The 18,343-nt window shown below is 34.0% G+C and overlaps 1 protein-coding gene across 1 annotated transcript in view; it reads left to right on the top strand.

Annotated features, from left to right (window-relative positions):
* LOC116215122 ((S)-ureidoglycine aminohydrolase) overlaps nucleotides 1–18,343 on the top strand; it is a 36,440-nt gene that overhangs the window by 7,772 nt on the left and 10,325 nt on the right. The window lies entirely within an intron of this gene.

Raw genomic sequence — 18,343 nt, 5'->3', positions numbered from 1 at the left:
ATAAATTTATTATACTTATGAAATTATGCATGGTCATTTATATAAATTAATTTTTAGCTAAATTATATATTTATCTACATATTTATCAATTCTTAATAATTTTCTAAATTATTATTTAGATCTTTGAAAAAATAGATGCTTTTACGTCATTTAGTTAATTACTTATCTGTTGATAATTTGAACAATATTAATTAAAATTTGTTATATTTATGAAATTATGCATTGTTATTTAGATAAATTAATTTTTAGCTGAATTATATATATCTACATGTTTATCAAACTTCAATAATTTTCTAAATTATATAATTTATATTTTAGTAGTAATTTAATTTTCTAAATTATATATTATAATTTAATTTTATAAATTATAATTTACATTTATAATTTTTGAAATTTAATTTATATTTTTGAATCAAATATAACCCTAATAATTTTTTTAGGAGTTAATTTATTTATACATATAAATACTTATGCTTTTAATGGTGATGGGCTTCAATAATGGAAGTACTGGCAAATTCCAGTCACAAGGCATGCATGGTGGTGATTGAACAAACAAGCATTTAAGATATATAGTATATACCTACATATTTATCAATTCTTAATAATTTTATAAATTATCAATCCTTAGTTCAAAGGAGCTTGCTCTTATCTACGTTAAATAGCGTATTTTATATAAATATATATATTTAACATTATACATAGTTACATTATATATATATATACATATTGATCAATTCTTAATAATTTTCTAAATCATCAATTCTTAGTTTGAAAGAGCTTACATTTATATACACTAAATAGTGCATTTTACTATATACAAAGTGTGGATATATGGATACTATAATTAGAATATAAATTTGTAATTATATAAGTAATTTCAAATTATATTATATCTCGGACCTTTACTATATCAAATATAGGGGCTAAATTAATAGAAAAATATGATTTTTTGCCTTTTTTTTAGTTTTATAATAACATAAGAAACTTTTACAAAATTATTTTCAATAAAGTAAATTGACGATAATAACCTTATTAATATACCCCTATTAATTGTTTTTAGGAGTCAATTTTACTTATATAGGATGCAAATTGTAGCACAAACGATCTTGGGATCCTTTTTTGTTATTGGGTCTCGTCATTCTTGGCGAGAATCGCATCAATATATATACTAGTATTCTATCATGTGCACTGCACGGGTTCATTATCATATGCATGTTATCATTTTCATGTGAATCATTGATCACATTTTAATAATAAAATTTCTTATTAATAAAAATAAATTATTAATTTGAAACTCAAATTAATCATTTATTCATAGTTGTGCAAATCAAACTTGCTTTTAAGTCATTTTATTAATGAATTATTACGTTGATAATTTGAACAATGTTAATCTAAATTTGTTGTATTTATGAAATTATGCATTGTCATTTATATAAAAAAAAAATTTAGTTGAAAATTATATATATTAATCTACATATTGGATTTAATTATATCTAAAAAGCGATTTCTACATTTATCAATTCTTAAATATTAAAATTTTAGATTATATTAGTTTGAAAATTTAAATTTGTCATATTTATGATATTATGCATTGACATTTGCATTAAAAATATTAGATGAATTATATATATATATATATTAATCTATGTATTGGATTGGATTATTTCTAGAAAGCGATTTTTGCATTTATTATCACTTCTTGATTAACAATTTTCTAGGTTATATTAGTTTTGCTCTTATATACATTAAATAGTGTATTCTGCTATATATATCTATATATATAGTATGGATATATGAATTCTATAATCAAAATATGATTTTGCAATTATATCAATAATGGAAATAGATAGATACCTTTTATATTTTTTTCAAATTTTAAAATAATATAAAATTTTTTACGAAAATTATTAATAGATGAAGCAAATTGACAATTCTGATCCTATTAACTACAACCCTATTAAATGTTCGTGGGAGTCAATTTTACTTATTTATATATATATATATATATATGTATGTATGTATGTATGTATAGATAGATAGATAGATATGGATGGGTAGGTAGATAGATAGATATATTATATATAAGAAAACCATTGAATATCCATTTTCACATTTATTTATTGTGTATTATTTACATAAATAAAATTTTTGAAAATATAATTATCGGCACGCGCGGATTGGCCATTCTATGCACGGGTAAATTTCTAGTGATTTTGAAAAGAAAAATTGTCAGACAATTTGTCCTTATTTATTACTTCTTTCAAAAAGCAAACTGAACGAAATTTAGGTTAGTCCACGATACCCTCGGTGGAAAAATGAAGGTATGTTATTTTGAAGTAAATTAGTTGGAATCTTTTCAAAAGAATAAGAATGTGACATTTATCTATTGGTTGATGGATGGAGGTATCTCATGCTTTGTTTTTGTTTTCTGTTTTTTTTTCCTTTTCCTTGCCTATAGAGTTATCATGCCCCATTTTGATTAGCTCTACAGGCTGTTCGGCATATTAGGGAAGGTGTTAGATTCAAATTTTGTAAATGGAGAAAATTCACAATTTAGAAAGCTTTATTTCTTAGGGCCGACCCGACTCAAATCTATTTTTTTTATTAATAAGGGAGACACATAGGCCTAGCATAAGGAAATAAAATAAAGCTAAATAAAGGAGCACATAAGTCCCACTGTTAAGGATCGAAACCAGGATCTCTTGGTTCCGGGCAGCATCTTGTGCCACTGCACTAAGACTCATTCCTCCGACTCAAACCTATTTTAGTCGGGACACACAGAAATAGCAAGTGGTGCACACCCAAAAAAATAGCTCTCTTATGGAGTTTTACAAATATTTGGATAATCTATGACAGCTGAAAGAAACGAAAAACAGAACTAAATGGGACATCCTCCAATGATTAATCACATATTGTATTCGATGAAATTCAAGAATGGGACCCCTTCTCAGTTCTCTAGCTAGCAATTTATAAGATTTTGAGAACTAATCCCATCCCTTAAGGCACAATCTCGATCAATAGTCGCCATGTCGGCAGCACTCATTCGGGACAATCAGCAGTGTGCAATTACGGTGTCGTTGAGTAATATCTTCCTTAAGAATACACATGATTCGTGTTTCACCTGGTCAGTGGATGCTACATATGACGGACACATAAACATTGCTTTTTAAGTTTTTATTCTTTCTAATGTTTCAGAATCTTATCCTCTTTTTTTTTTTTAATTCGGTGGGACAAAATCTCTTATGCTTTTGCTCATTGTTGAAGTAATTCTTTCCACTCTCAATCAAGCATATTATACCATGTGTGCCCCTTCCCGGATAGTGCTATTGTCTTTAATAGAGATAAGTTATATCACAGTTTTATGAAAGGATTAAAATAACATTTTTCTTCTTAAGGATGATATATATTGGTTTTGGGATCTATTCGACGAACATGTAGTAGAAGAGAGAAGAAATTGCACACAAGATATACACGATAAAATCCTTTTGATTAAGATTAGAATAGAGGAAAACATCCACAGGCATGGAGGCAGGTCGATGCTTTAGTTAATGGCAAAGCCAAGGGATCTAAAGCACCTTAATCAAAGTTCTTTTCACTTATTATATGCAGAACCCAGATTTCTCGCTCAACATAAAAAGACCTCTTCCATCTCTATCTATATTATCTTTAAATCCAATATTCTGAATATTATGAAGATATCACTATCCAAAAAGGATATATTTAAATCTAGAAAATATGAGAAATAAAATTGGGTGAAAATTTAAGACATAACTTGACAATTGAAAATTAGTCTTAATTAATTACTGAAAGTTTGCCAATCTCATATTGAAAAAAAAAAAGTTATTAAACTTATAAGAGATTGAGTATCATAGCCTGTCAGCTTAAACTTATGGATTAGAGATGGGGCCGATCATTTATAGGCTCTTTGAAAATTTTATATCCCTGTGAAAATTTTACATGGTATCGGAGCTAATTATGCTTCCACGGTCATTTATAAGAGATTAGATAACTAATGAACTAAGAATTAGTAATCTTGTTAATGAAGGAAAAAATGGATGAATCGTTCGGTGTAGGATGTGTTAAGCGACAGAAACTAGATTTAAATATGAGATAGAAGCAAAGCTCCATTTTCTTTTTACTTTCCATCGTCTGTGATCGTAACCTAATGGATCCATGGGAATTATATCGTCGTGCAGTGGTAAGGGGAAACCTCAGCCCTTGGCTTTGCCAAACTCAAGCGTCGACCTATTTAAACGCTTTTTGCAGGGTGTATGATTCCAATAGCTCAAATCATAACGGACAAAATATGTATTAATGCCGGATTCAAGTCTTGTGAATCGCGCTGAGAGAGTTCTATTATTTAGTAGATCGACCTGACTCAATTGAATTGATTGAGGTTCAATTGGACTTCCGGATACCATAATTCACAAAGAAAAAATATATATTAATGTAGTAAAAGTTGTTAAAGATAATCATAATTTCTCCCTGATGAAAAAATGAAAAATCAAATGCTAATATTAAAATTGGCCTTAATCACGTCTCTCTAAATATCTTTCCTTGACAGTTTTAGAAGTGCCACTTTGCGAGGGAGACTCATGAGAGACGGCGGCCATGTCTAAAGAGCTTTCATAAAGGAAAAGCAATGGAAACTGAGAAGTTAAAGAGTTAAGACACGAGACGAGAGAGTGATGGGATCCAGGGGCGTTTGCTTCATATTTTGGAATAAAAAATGGAAATGGATGGAATTGAAAACGGAATGACTAATTCTTAATTATGTTTGGTTCATAAAGCAAGCGGAACCAAATTCGGTTATAGTTATTGAAAAGAATCCTGTTATATAACCTTTTTATTAAGAAAAAAAGACTACCTTCGAAGACGTGATGTGTGCACGTAGGGAATGAATTATGAGGATGAGAAAATACTTTGTGAGAGAAAGAGAGTATCAATAAATAAAAAATGACTTATTTCATTAAATTAATTTTTTTGCTTATTCATTAAGTAATTTTTGACTCAATGATTAAGTAAAAACTCTCATCTCTCATTTGTCCTTTTTTTTTTACATTCATTTTTTTATAACTAACTTATAATTAATTTTTAAGTATTTATTCAATTTAGTTGTAATCAAACACGACTTAACAGGCAGGAGAAATAGGGGGACAGATGATTTCATTCCAGCCTTTGATTTTCCCTAATATGCGAGGGGAATGAGATTCCCTCATGTGGGGCAGTTTAATTCCTTTATTTGGGGGGAAGGGATTTTTATTTTCTCTAAACCAAACGCACCTAGTGTAATAATTTATCAACCGTCCGATTCTTTTTCCGGGGCTTTGGTTTGAAGCTGGGTATCGAGTTCTTGGGGAGGGGTCAAGCCTACTTATAATTGAAGGGGCATTGAAGGAATTAAGTAATTTAATCATGAATTGGAAAGGAAACTTTCCCTTTTCATATTTCTACTAGTATTAACTAGTAATTTCACTCACGAGTTACACGGAAGTGTTATTTGTGACAGACGTTTGTATAATTTATTATATATAGATTTTAAAAATATTGATTAGTTTATAATTGTAGAATTATCTATTTGATAATGTTAAATCCATCGTATTAGATTTGTTTTATTAAATATTTTATTTACATTAAAAACTATATTATTCACTCAAAAAGTATTAATTTAAATATTTTATGAATAAGATTAGTAAAATCACATTAATAAAATTATTTTAATCATTTAAAGAAATCAATTAATACCTTTTTAGTTTCTAAAAAAATCTTAATTTTCAATATCGAAATTGTAGAAAATATTCGCATTTGTATGCTGTATACAATAATAAATTACTCATAGAACTTAAATGTTTCGACTTTAAGTAAATTTAATAAAAAGAGGGATTAAATTTATTCCATTCATATTATGAGCTTTTAAATAAATAAATCTTTTAGCGTCATTTTTAATTTCTAATTATATTTAATATTAACATATAACTTTATGTCAAACCCGGCCCCCTTATAATTCAATTATGTAAGTAATTGCTTGTGTAGAAAATTTTAGAAAGGTATTTTATTATCCTTTTTAAACTGAAAAACACTATTACAATTTCAAAAATATAAAGCATTTGTATAATTGAAAATTGGAAAAGAAAATACTTTTAACTAATTGAATTCTAAAAATATATTTATTACTAAATTTTATGAACTTTTAGATCAATTCACTTGTATTATTTTCTTTATTCAGAAAATTGTATTTAATATTCTTCTAACAAACATAATTTCACTTGTTAAATCAAGAATTAGAAAATGGAAATAATATTAGTAAATGGAAATTATGATTCCTCATAACCCGATGTGCTAAACAGCCTGCGAATGCCTCACACAATCTAATTGCCACTCATATTTTAATTAATTGCAAATAAGCCACCCTAAGTGATCCGACACAGCTGTTTTGCATCTCTCTTTAGTAAATTTAATTGATATAAATATACTATCCCTATAAATCAATTGATTTACTTGTGTACTGACTGAAGACAATTTATTTACTTTTGTGCATCGATTACTAATACATTAAAGACGGTAGAAAAGATGAGTGAAATTTAGGTAAATAGGAGGATGAGGGCTTGACACATGGCACCTCCTTGTCAATCGTGGGATGACACATGGCGCAATCTCATTAAACTTATTTTTTCATTTCGCTATTATATATTACTATTTGAATATATGCGAGTTGCACATGCATAAAATATATATAATTTTTAATTGCAACTAATTGTATTAAATAGGTATACATGTTACGCACACATGACTTATAAAAAATCAGATGAATTTGTTATAGATATCAATAAATTACAGTATTGAACTTTTATTGGATTACAATAAATTTATTAACTACATCGAATAAAGTACAAAGTAAATATATACGGGTAAAGTTGAATATTCTCTAACAATTATGAACAATAAATCAAACTAAAATCAAAGAAAAAAAGGAGGGAAAATATTAAAAATTTATCTTTATATATAATAAATATTATGTCACAGAAAATAAAGATTAATATAAATGCAAAAATTTTATAGAAAATTAATTATTTTGTAAAATATATAAATATTTAATACCCTAAAGTGTTTGATATTCTGGTAGAATCCCTAATGAAAATTTAAGCTACCGACTGAAAACTCCCAATGAAATATAAGAAGAAAAATTGAATTCTCTTTAGTATAAGTTATTCTTATGTAAAGAAGTCATTTCATTGTGAGGGAGAATCTACCGGCAAATACTTTGCCACTTGAATCTTGAACGGACGTTAGGGAGCTCTAAACAAAGTGAAGAAGAAATAGGTGACGACATTCATTTGAGAATATACGAATTGTTGTTTCTGATAGAATTCGAGCAACATTAAAGACATATATATAGTCAATCGAAAAAAAAAATCTAAATTTAATAAAAGGAAACATAATATTTAAAATTTTATAACAATATGTACGTAATGCCATAAAAATATATGCATATATGTTGTAATTTTTTTGCTCTCTCTATATATATAGACAACTTAAATTATATGATGAATATATCGTACATATATATATGTTAAACATACAGATATATGCAAATTATATCCCGTTGTAGATAATTAATATGTTGGGTGGTGTATATAAAATCTATATATTCTATTGCATATTTTTGTCTTCTGTATAATGTATATGTTTTGATGCGCAATGTGTATACAATGTATATAGTCTACCACATATTTTGTCCCCTTATATTTATTTTATTGAATATATGCAAATAATTTATATATTCTGCATAATTAATGATAAAAGAATATAACAATTTTTCTTAATTCATAAGTAATAATTTAGTGACGCGAGAGAGCTCCGTTTTATATTTCTTATGATGAAACGACGTGAGAAATCAACTAAGAACTTTATTATTTATATATATATATAGATTTATCGATTGTCCGATGTTGTTATAACTTTATTTTTTTTCTTAAGGCCAAAAAAGAAAAATTGTTTTTGTTGGAAATATTACCTCTTTAAGGAATCCAAATAAGGTAATTAACTAATTGTACAGCCCAACTCCTGAAAATCTAGCCAAAAAAGGAAACGTCTTAGGTTGTGTCGTAGTTGAGATTCAATTGACACTAGGGTGCACCCACATGATACTACAAATCGGGAAAAAAAATCATGAATTTTTTTGTTTATCATATTATTTTATGTGATAATCAATATAAAATATAACTGAAACTAACAATAAAACTACTTATGTGTATATATATTATGAACTTTTGATTACTAGTAAATGATCTAAATTTTTTAAATAGATCATAATAATTAATTAATATGCCATATAATATTAAACTAATATTTTTACCTCTTAATTTTAATTTAAATATTCAATATTTCTGATTATAAAAATATAAGCACAATATAATATAGACTTTAAGTGACCCCAGTAATTTCAAGTAACGAACTTTACATGAAGTGTAGATTCGAAATTCGTTAATAACATTTTATAGTTCCAACCAAATCCTAGACTACTATTGTACTCTTGCATTTTACCAAAAAAAGATCATTTCTAATATTTCAATTTTTTTTAAATGGTGGTAGCTGCGGGCATGTTCAGAGCAATGGCGAAGCTAATTTGAAGTACGAACTTTACTTGAAGTATACGTTTCAAAATTTGTTAAAGTATCACATAATCACATCAAAATCATATGCTATTACTATACTCTTGCTTTTCATAAAAAAATTAGGACATTTCTAGTACTAATTGTGCTTAAATGAAAACATAAAAAAAAATTATAGAAATTATAAAAATTATTATTATTATTTCGAAATAGCGGTTGCTGGTGAGAAAATCCCATCCACTCTCGCCACCACCAATGGACCCGTCTTCAATGATTTCTCTTTTTTCTTTCAAATGGTGGTGGCTGCGAGTATATTCCCAATATAATAGAGTTTACCCGAACTTGTTAATTTGAAATAACAAACTTTACTTTTAATATAGGGTTCAAAATTCAAAAAGTATCACAGTCATGGAAAAATCATGGGCTGCTATTATACTCTTGCGTTTCACCAGCAAAAATAGGACATTTCGAATGTTAATTCTGCTGAAATAAAAAATAAAAACTATTAACTTTTTTTCTTTTTTGAATTGGTGGTGGCTGCGGTTGGGAAACCCACCCACTCGCCACCACCAATTGATGGACCAGTTTTATAATTTTTATAAATAAATAGATAATTCTTATTCTATAAAAATCAAATCGTCAAGTTACATAGATAGATGTACTTTGTCTAAATTACTCTACTAATACTAACTTTCCTTATTCTAATAATGAAAATTTTAGAGAGATCTATAATATACATAGATATACATGTACTTTGTATATATTAATAAGTTCATAATTGTGAGTACAAATATAGTATATCTTACCAAATATTAGTATCGTTGATTAGAAGCATATTTTTAAAATAATTTTGCTAGATCCAGCTAATAATTCTCTTAATTATCCTCTTAACATGTTTACTGTAACGCTGGTTGTAATCTCGTCAACATTTTAGGGCTATTTATTATATGTGAATATTAGGAGAATAATGAACCATATAAGGATTTAGTATTTTTAATATTGAAAATTGTTAGGAAGCGGGTTTTTGGAACCAACGTCCAGTGGGCCGAGAAGGCGCAGTAGGCCAGTGAGCATTGCGTTTCAGTTGGACCAAATAAGAGATATGACTTACTAGAGAGCAAAGCATATGGAAGATATACTTTCTTATTTTATGAATCTTTGAATATCGCGGATATATCGAAGATCTCTCCAAATAAGATAATAGATATGTCTACGACTCTTTATAAATAGTACAATGTCTATTTACAAGTTACGCCTTAATAGCTCCCATATTGACTTGAGCATCAGAAAGGGGAATCGGGACACCACCGCGACCTCCCTTTTTGCGGGTGATTCAAGGCATATTCGTGGAGTTCATCAGCTATTCGAGAAGATCAACATCAACAACAACTTACGTGGATTGCACGTGATTAATCGCTGATCTTCCAAGTTAGTAACATTGGCGCTGTCTGTGAGAAACGGTACAAAAAATTGTGATCCCGGCTATTTTTTAAGAGAATCCCCATCGACTTTTCGTGCATACTTTGGCCACGGAACAATGAATCCTTGGGACTATTTTACTGCTCAGAGTCTCCCGTGATCTGGTTGATACGGGGAAAAAGTCAAAGTTTGAGGTGGCTGTTGAGTCACTATACACAACTGATGGAGATCATGCAACATCATCTCTCTTCGCTGATCCTCAAGCTGGCACAAAGGCTTTCTTCAGCAGCGTCAGGTGCATGAAGAAATTTACATGAACATCTGTGATTACAACCTAAGCTAGAAGAACGACAAGAGCATGAAGGAAGCTCATAAGGGAATGGGTGAGGATTGAGGGCAATGTGAAGCTCTCAAGACAATGGACAGCTAGCAGGAAACATGACGACTTGGGGAAAAGCTAATGATCCGTAGCATGTGGTCCATGTTCCTAAGTGACGAAGCGCGGGACAAAATGTTGTCTCATCTGAGGTGAGCATTAGGCAATGCTCGCGTGCCTTGAAGAGAAGCGGTGAAGATGGTAGTCCTTGAGTTATGGACAGGTCTACAGTGACCACGAGATGGATTAATCTGATGCGAAGTTCAAAGCGACTCAAAAAGAGCAACGAAGCTAGTTGCCGCAGAGTAGCATGGACATCGAGCCTAAAGGTTACTGAGGCCTGAACACTAAGCAGCGGAATAAACCGACAGAGAGGCAACAACTTCGGGGGCCGCATGATCATGAAATGGAGGCTGAAGGCAATAAGCCGCGAGGCTCGGTGTCATAGACGGGCAGCATCGAGAGGCATCGTGACAATGTTCAGATAAACCTTGCTATGGTGACAGATAAGAGGCTCGCCCGCGAACGTGAGGCTTGCTAAGCCAACCAGTGATATAAGAGGTCCTCGAGCAATGAGTAGCGAAACTTGTGGTCATTCAGTGAACAAGTGACGAGAGTGGTGTCATTCAACATATTCAATGCTATGAGACATCCAAATACTTTGGAATCTATATTTTGTGTTGATGTAATTGATTTGTTTGTTCAAGATGTGGTAGAACAGATTTTTGTGCAAGATGAGGTCGATTGGGCAATCCAACAAAGTAAGGATGACTATGATGCCCAATGGGAAAAAGATGGAAGAGCAAAGGATTCAATTCGGCCCTTAAAATCACTTATAGATAGGTCAAGAAGGTTTGAAAGTTCAGTTTTACCGTTACCGACCTCCACTGATCGGATTCTTCATTCTATTGTCGAGGCCCCCAAGTTAGAATTGAATAGGCTTTCAGAGAACTTGAAGTACATTTACTTGGGTGAAAAGGAGACCTTACCAGTTATCATCTCAAAGGAACTAACAATGGTGCAAGAAGAACAACTAATTCAGGTTTTGAAGGAGAACTAAACAGCCATTGAATGGACGCTTGCAAACATCAAAGGCATAAATCCCTCTATGTGTATGCACCGAATCTTATTGGAGAAAGATGCACAACCAAAGCGAGACTCACAGAGGAAGCTTAATCCAACAATGAAGGAAGTTATTATGAAGGAAATACTTAAGCTCCTGGACTTAAGAATTATCTACCCCATATCAGACAGCCAATAGGTAAGTCCGATACATGTGGTTCCTAAGAAAACAGGACTCACCTTGGTGAAAAATGAGCGGGATGAGCTGGTTCCGACAAGAGTGCAGAACGGGTGGCGAGTGTGCATCGACTACCAGAAACTTAATGCGGCTACTAAGAAAGATCACTTCCTTTGCCTTTTATCGATCAGATTCTTGAAAGACTCGCTGGTAAGTCACACTTCTGTTTTCTTGACGGGTATTCAGGATATTACCAAATAGTGGTAGCACCAGAAGACCAAGAGAAAACGACTTTTACCTGCCTGTTCGGTACTTTTGCTTATCGTCGTATGCCTTTTGGATTGTGTGATGCCCCTAGAACATTTAAACGTTGCACGATGAGTATCTTTTCTGACATGATAGAGAACTGCATAGAAGTGTTCATGGATGATTTTATAGTCTATGGTGATTCTTTTGATTGTTGTTTGGCTAACATATCCAAGGTCTCGCACCGTTGTATTGAGTCGAACCTAGTACTTAACTATGAGAAATGCCATTTTATGGTGACTTGCGGTATAGTTCTAGGCCATGTGATATATTCTAGAGGCATTGAGGTTGATAAATCCAAGGTTGATCTAATTTTAAATTTGTCGTACCCATCTAACGTTTGAGACATTCGAGGTTTTCTTGGCCATGCAAGTTTCTACCGGCGATTTATAAAGGATTTCTCAAAGATAGCTCAACCATTGTGCCATTTACTTCAAAATGACACTGATTTTGCATTCGGAAAGAACTGCAAGGAAGCGTTCAATAAGCTCAAGGAGCTCCTTATATCAGCTCTAATCATCGAACTACCCGACTGGGAGCTCCCCTTCGAAATCATAACCGATGCAAGCGACTACGTTGTAGGATCTGTTTTGGGGCAATGAACGGATAAACGTAGTTATGTGATCTATTATGCCTCCAAAACCTTGGATGCAGCGCAACGCAACTACTCGACCACAGAGAAGAAACTTTTGGCCATTGTATTTGCATTAGAAAAGTTTCGATCGTATTTGCTAGGATCGAAAGTTGTTGTGTTTACTGATCATGCTACACTTCAATTCTTATTGGCCAAGAAAGAGTCTAAATCTCGATTAATTCGTTGGATCCTTTTGCTGCAGGAATTTGACTTAGAGATCAAGGATAGGGAAGGATCTGAGAACTCCGTGGCAGACCAGCTGAGCCGACTTGTGCGAGATGAGGAACCCCTCCCTATCTCCGACTCCTTTCCTGATAAACACCTCTTTTCCATGCAAGGAGAAGAGCCCTGGTATGCCGATTTGGTAAACTTCATTGTAACAGGTACATTTCCCCCTGGATTAACTAAGGCAAAACGGAACAAGTTGTATAGTGACTCTGGATATTACATATTGGACGAACCATATTTATGGAAGTTGTGTAACGATCAAGTCATACGTCGTTGTGTTCCTAACAATGAGATTCATTCCATCTTAGCACATTGTCATTCCTATGCATGTGGTGGGCATTTTGGGCCCAAGAGAACTGCTAGGAAAAATCTAGATAGTGGATTCTATTGGGAAACGTTATTCCGTGACGCACGTGTAAGGGTTGTGAAAGGTGTCAAAGACTCGGGAATATATCTCATAGGAATGAGATGCCTTAAATGCCCACGCTATTCTGTGAAGTTTTCGATGTTTGGGTATGGACTTCATGGGACCTTTTCCAAGTTCATTTGGTTTCAACTACATTTTGCTTGTTGTTGCTTATGTCTCTAAATGGGTTGAAGCAAAAGTTACTCGGACTAACAATGCTAAAGTTGTTGTAGGATTCTTGAAATCTAACATCTTCGGTAGGTTTGTAATTTCACGAGCCATCATAAGCGATCAAGGAACCCACTTTTGCAATCGCTCCATCAAAGCATTGATGAAGAAGTATGGAGTTCATCACCATGTAGCCACCACGTACCTTCCTCAGTCCAATGGCCAAGTCGAGGTGTCCAACCGGGAAATTAAGAGCATTTTGGAGAAGACGGTCAATCCATCAAGATGACAGTAAGAGGCGTCTATCGATCCAACACATGTGAGCTTTAAGGCTACGGTATTGAGAGGCCAAATGTAGAACCGAATAGCGGTGAAGCTACTAGCTAACAACACGGGCAAAGCGGGGCTTTGTGAAGCAAGGCCGCGAAGGCTTCAGTTTAACTTCTCAGCGATGCTATCAAGCGAAGATATAGAAGACTGCTTCCGAAGCAAGATTGCGCTCCCAAAGCTGTAAGGCAGCTGATTTGATGGCTAGGGGGACCTGATTGCTTGTAACACGGATTGACCCTCAGATGAAGAGATGAGATGTGTCTGATCCAGTGGCCTCGAGGTGGTGTCTATGTATCTTTGGTGGGGAGTTCCCCGCATATGATAGTGCTACACAGGGAGGTCTTATCCTCGAGCACGCGCAATGCGCATGCCCAAGTAGGGGGGCAGTGTTAGGTATTCGGTTTTTGGACCCGATGTCTAGTGAGCCGAGAAGGACCAGTAGGCCAATGAGTAGTGCGGCTCAGTTGGCCCGAATAAGAGATGTGACTTACTTGGGAGCTAAGTATATGAAAGATATACTTTCCTATTTTATCTATCTTTCGAAATCATGACCGATGCAAGCGACTACGCTGTAGGATCTGTTTTGGGGCAACAAACGGATAAACGCAGCTATGTGATCTATTATGCCTCTAAAACCTAGGATTCAGCACAACGCAACTACTCGACCACGGAGAAGGAACTTTTGGCCATTGTATTTACATTAGAAAAGTTTCGATCGTATTTGCTGTGATCGAAAGTTGTTGTGTTTACTAATCATGCTACACTTAAATTCTTATTGGCTAAGAAAGAGTCTAAATCTCGATTAATTCGTTGGATCCTTTTGCTGCAGGAATTTGACTTAGAGATCAAGGATCGGAAAGGATCTGAGAACTCCATGGCAGACCACCTAAGCCAACTTGTGCGAGATGAGGAACCCCTCCCTATCTCCGACTCCTTTCCTGATGAACACCTTTTTTCCGTGCAAGGAGAAGAGCCCTGGTATGCCGATTTGGTAAACTTTGTTGTAACAGGTACATTTCCCCCTGGATTAACTAAGGCAAAATGGAACAAGCTGTATAGTGACTCTAGATATTACATATGGGACAAACCATATTTATGGAAGTTTTGTAACGATCAAGTCATACGTCGTTGTGTTCCTAACAATGAGATTCATTCCATCTTAGCACATTATCATTCCTATGCATGTGGTGGGCATTTTGGGCCCAAGAGAACTGCTAAGAAAATTCTAGATAGTGGATTCTATTGGGAAACGTTGTTCCGTGACGCACATGTAAGGGTTATGAAATGTATCAAAGAGTCGGGAATATATCTCGTAGGAACGAGATGCCTCAAATGCACATGCTATTCTGTGAAGTTTTTGACATTTGGGGCATGGACTTCATGGGACCTTTTCCTAGTTCTTTTGGTTTCAACTACATTTTGCTTGCCGTTGATTATGTCTCTAAATGGGTTGAAGTAAAAGTTACTCGGACTCATGATGCTAAAGTTGTTGTAGGATTCTTGAAATCTAACATCTTCGGTAGGTTTGGAATTCCACGAGCCATCATAAGCGATCAAGGAACCCACTTTTGCAATCGCTCCATCGAAGCATTGATGAAGAAGTATGGAGTCCATCACCGTGTAGCCACCACGTACCATCCTCAGTCCAATGGCCAAGCCGAGGTGTCCAACCGGGAAGTTAAGAGCATTTTGGAGAAGACGGTCAATCCATCAAGATGACAGTAAGAGGCGTCTATCGATCCTCCACATGTGAGCTTTAAGGCTACGATATTGAGAGGCCAAATGTAGAACCGAATAGCGGTGAAGCCACTGGCTAACAACACGGGCAAAGCGGGGCTTTGTGAAGCGAGGCCGTGAAGGCTTCAGTTTAACTTCTCAGCGATGCTATCAAGCGGAGTTATAGAAGACTGCTTCTGAAGCAAGATTGCGCTCCCAAAGCTATAAGGCAGCTGATTTGATGGCTAGGGGGACTTGATTGCTTGCAACACGGATTGACCCTCAGATGAAGAGATGAGATGTGTCTGATCCAATGACCTCGAGGTAGTGTATATGTATCTCCGGAGTTCCCCGCTAATGATAGTGCTACACGGGGAGGTCTTATCCTCGAGCACGCGATGCGCATGCCCAAGTAGGGGGGGGGGGGGTAGGGTTTGGGATCCGGTTTTTGGACTCGATGTCTAGTGAGCCGAGAAGGACCAGTAGGCCAATGAGCAGTGCGGCTCAATTGGCCCGAATAAGAGATGTGACTTACTTGAGAGCTAAGTATATGGAAGATATACTTTCCTATTTTATCTATCTTTGAATATTAGGAATATATCGAAGATCTCTCCAGATAAGGTAACAAATATGTCTACGGTTCATTATAAATACTCAGGTACGACGTCAGTTTACAGATTACGCCCTAATAGCTCCTAGATTGAATTGAGCGTCTTAGAGAGAAATCTGGACATCACCCCGCCCTCCCTTTTTGCAGGTGGTCCGAGGCATATTCGTGGAGTTCATCGGCTATTCGAGAAGATCAACATCAACAACTCACATGGATTGCATGTGACTAATTGTGGATTTTCCAGGTCCGTAACAAAAATATTATGAATACAAGAATTATAATTAGCAATCACCATAGATAGGAAAGGGAGAAGAGAGTAATTGAACCAGAAATCCTGATGTCTATAATGAACGTAGATCTTCATTTCCCTCATCTCAATTTTTCATTATGCCCATGTTACATTGATAGAACTTTTTTTCTTTGCTATTAGTCAATTATATGTTGAATGAATTTACAATTGGATGTGCTTAATGAGTAAAAGTTTTATAGATGACTCATAAAAAAATTTCAGTTAACCATATATCTTGCCCTCCTGATAAGATTTCTAGCTCCGCTCCTGCGGGATATAATCCCAGTGGTAGCGGTATGGTGGCCTGCTATCCCGTTATGTCACCTCTTCTTCAACAGTCTCTCCTTCGTACTGCCATATTGGCAGCGATCGTCGCTAGCATGCTGGGACACATGGGCGAGCGCCGTACTTATCTTATATATGGCTTTTTCTTTCTTCTGGCCGCCTACTCCACTGCATTTGTAAATGCCGCCCCCTCAGAAACACGTGCTCCTATAGCAATCGTACTGATCTTTCTCATAATATTTGTTTCTACAATCAGATGGCATTTGTGTTCGAGGGAGACGTTGATGGACAAATGGAATGCCCCCAGAATAATATGATCATGATCCCGCTTTTGGTATCCAATGCTCGATGAGCACGAGACCCTTCAAATTAAAGTGATTCTGATGATGGTGAAAGTACTAGGAAAGAACTCCTGAGGAATAATAACAGCAACCCCGGAAGTACTATTCAGGGCAAAGGGCAGAGTTGTTCTCATTCTCCATGTCTGTCTTCATTTGTGTTCGACAGAGCTTCTCTTTAATAGGAATCCGTTACTTACAGTTGTCCGGCGGACGAAACATCCTGACATAAAGACGAACTAGCCCTTTTTGCCGGGCTTTTATGTTTACATGTTTTAATTATTTCGTTAAAAAATATATATTAGAATATGTAATGTAACGATGACTTGAAGTATTTTTAGTTGATATTTTAAATTATTTGTTTAAATTTATAATTAATAATGAATGGAGAGCATGAAATATGAAAGAGCTCATGACTCAGTGGATGTCCTTGAAAACTACATGAAAGGCTCCTGTTGATGAAGGGAGGCCCCTCATGGACATCTGAATTTTAATATTTTCTAAGTTGATTACATGAGAGTTATTGGGATGACTTATACATATATATATATATATATATATATATATATATATAGTCTAAAGGTCGTGAAGAAAAGTAAAAACTAAAAGGATGGTCGATAGATTAATATGCGAAAAGGAAATGGCTAAAGATGGAGCAAAGTGTAAAGGTCGCGAGAAATGCAAAAATATTATATGAGAAATGGCCTAAAGGATGTTCGATATCTACCAAAAAAAAAAAGAGAAAAGGATTCGATAGAATAAATGCGAAAAAGAAAAAGCTAAAGATGGACCGAATCAATTAGATGTTTGGGACAATCAAGTATTGGAAATAAAAAGAGTGTTCTTCGTGCGAAAAAAGAGATGGAAAAAAAGAGAAAAATTAAGTTTATTAAGGCAAAGAATTCACATTGCACAATGAGCTAAGGGTTTGTTGAAAATGCACACATGGAAGGCTCTTGTGAGAGTAGTTTAAGTTACTATATATATAGATGAGTTTGAGAAATGAAGCTTGGCGCGAATTGATTGGAATCATGAAGTTCCGATACTATTTTATCTTAGGCCATATCCCTCCCTCGTAATCGAAAGAAACGTGTAAATGGGTATATAATAGGAATTAGTTTCAGGTAAGAAAACAAGAATCCGTGTTCTTGCTATTGAAAAAAAAAAAAAAGAAGTTGGATGAACAGTCCCAGCGTACTATGTTTTAAGTGAAAGAAATAAAATATAAGGCTCGTTTGTTTCGGAAAAAGTAATTTGCAGGAACGTGCATTTATTATTTTTCTATATTGGTTATGCAAGATCCTTTGGTCAATAGGAGAGTGTTTTCAGTCAATTTACAAAATAAAGGCAAAAATAAGGAAAATGAATTCATATAAAAATTTTCGA

The sequence above is a fragment of the Punica granatum genome, chromosome 1 (assembly GCF_007655135.1).
Source record: "Punica granatum isolate Tunisia-2019 chromosome 1, ASM765513v2, whole genome shotgun sequence".
Classification (NCBI taxonomy): domain Eukaryota; kingdom Viridiplantae; phylum Streptophyta; class Magnoliopsida; order Myrtales; family Lythraceae; genus Punica; species Punica granatum.
The sequence above is the reverse complement of the archived record's forward strand: the minus strand, read 5'-3'. Positions and strand labels throughout refer to the sequence as shown.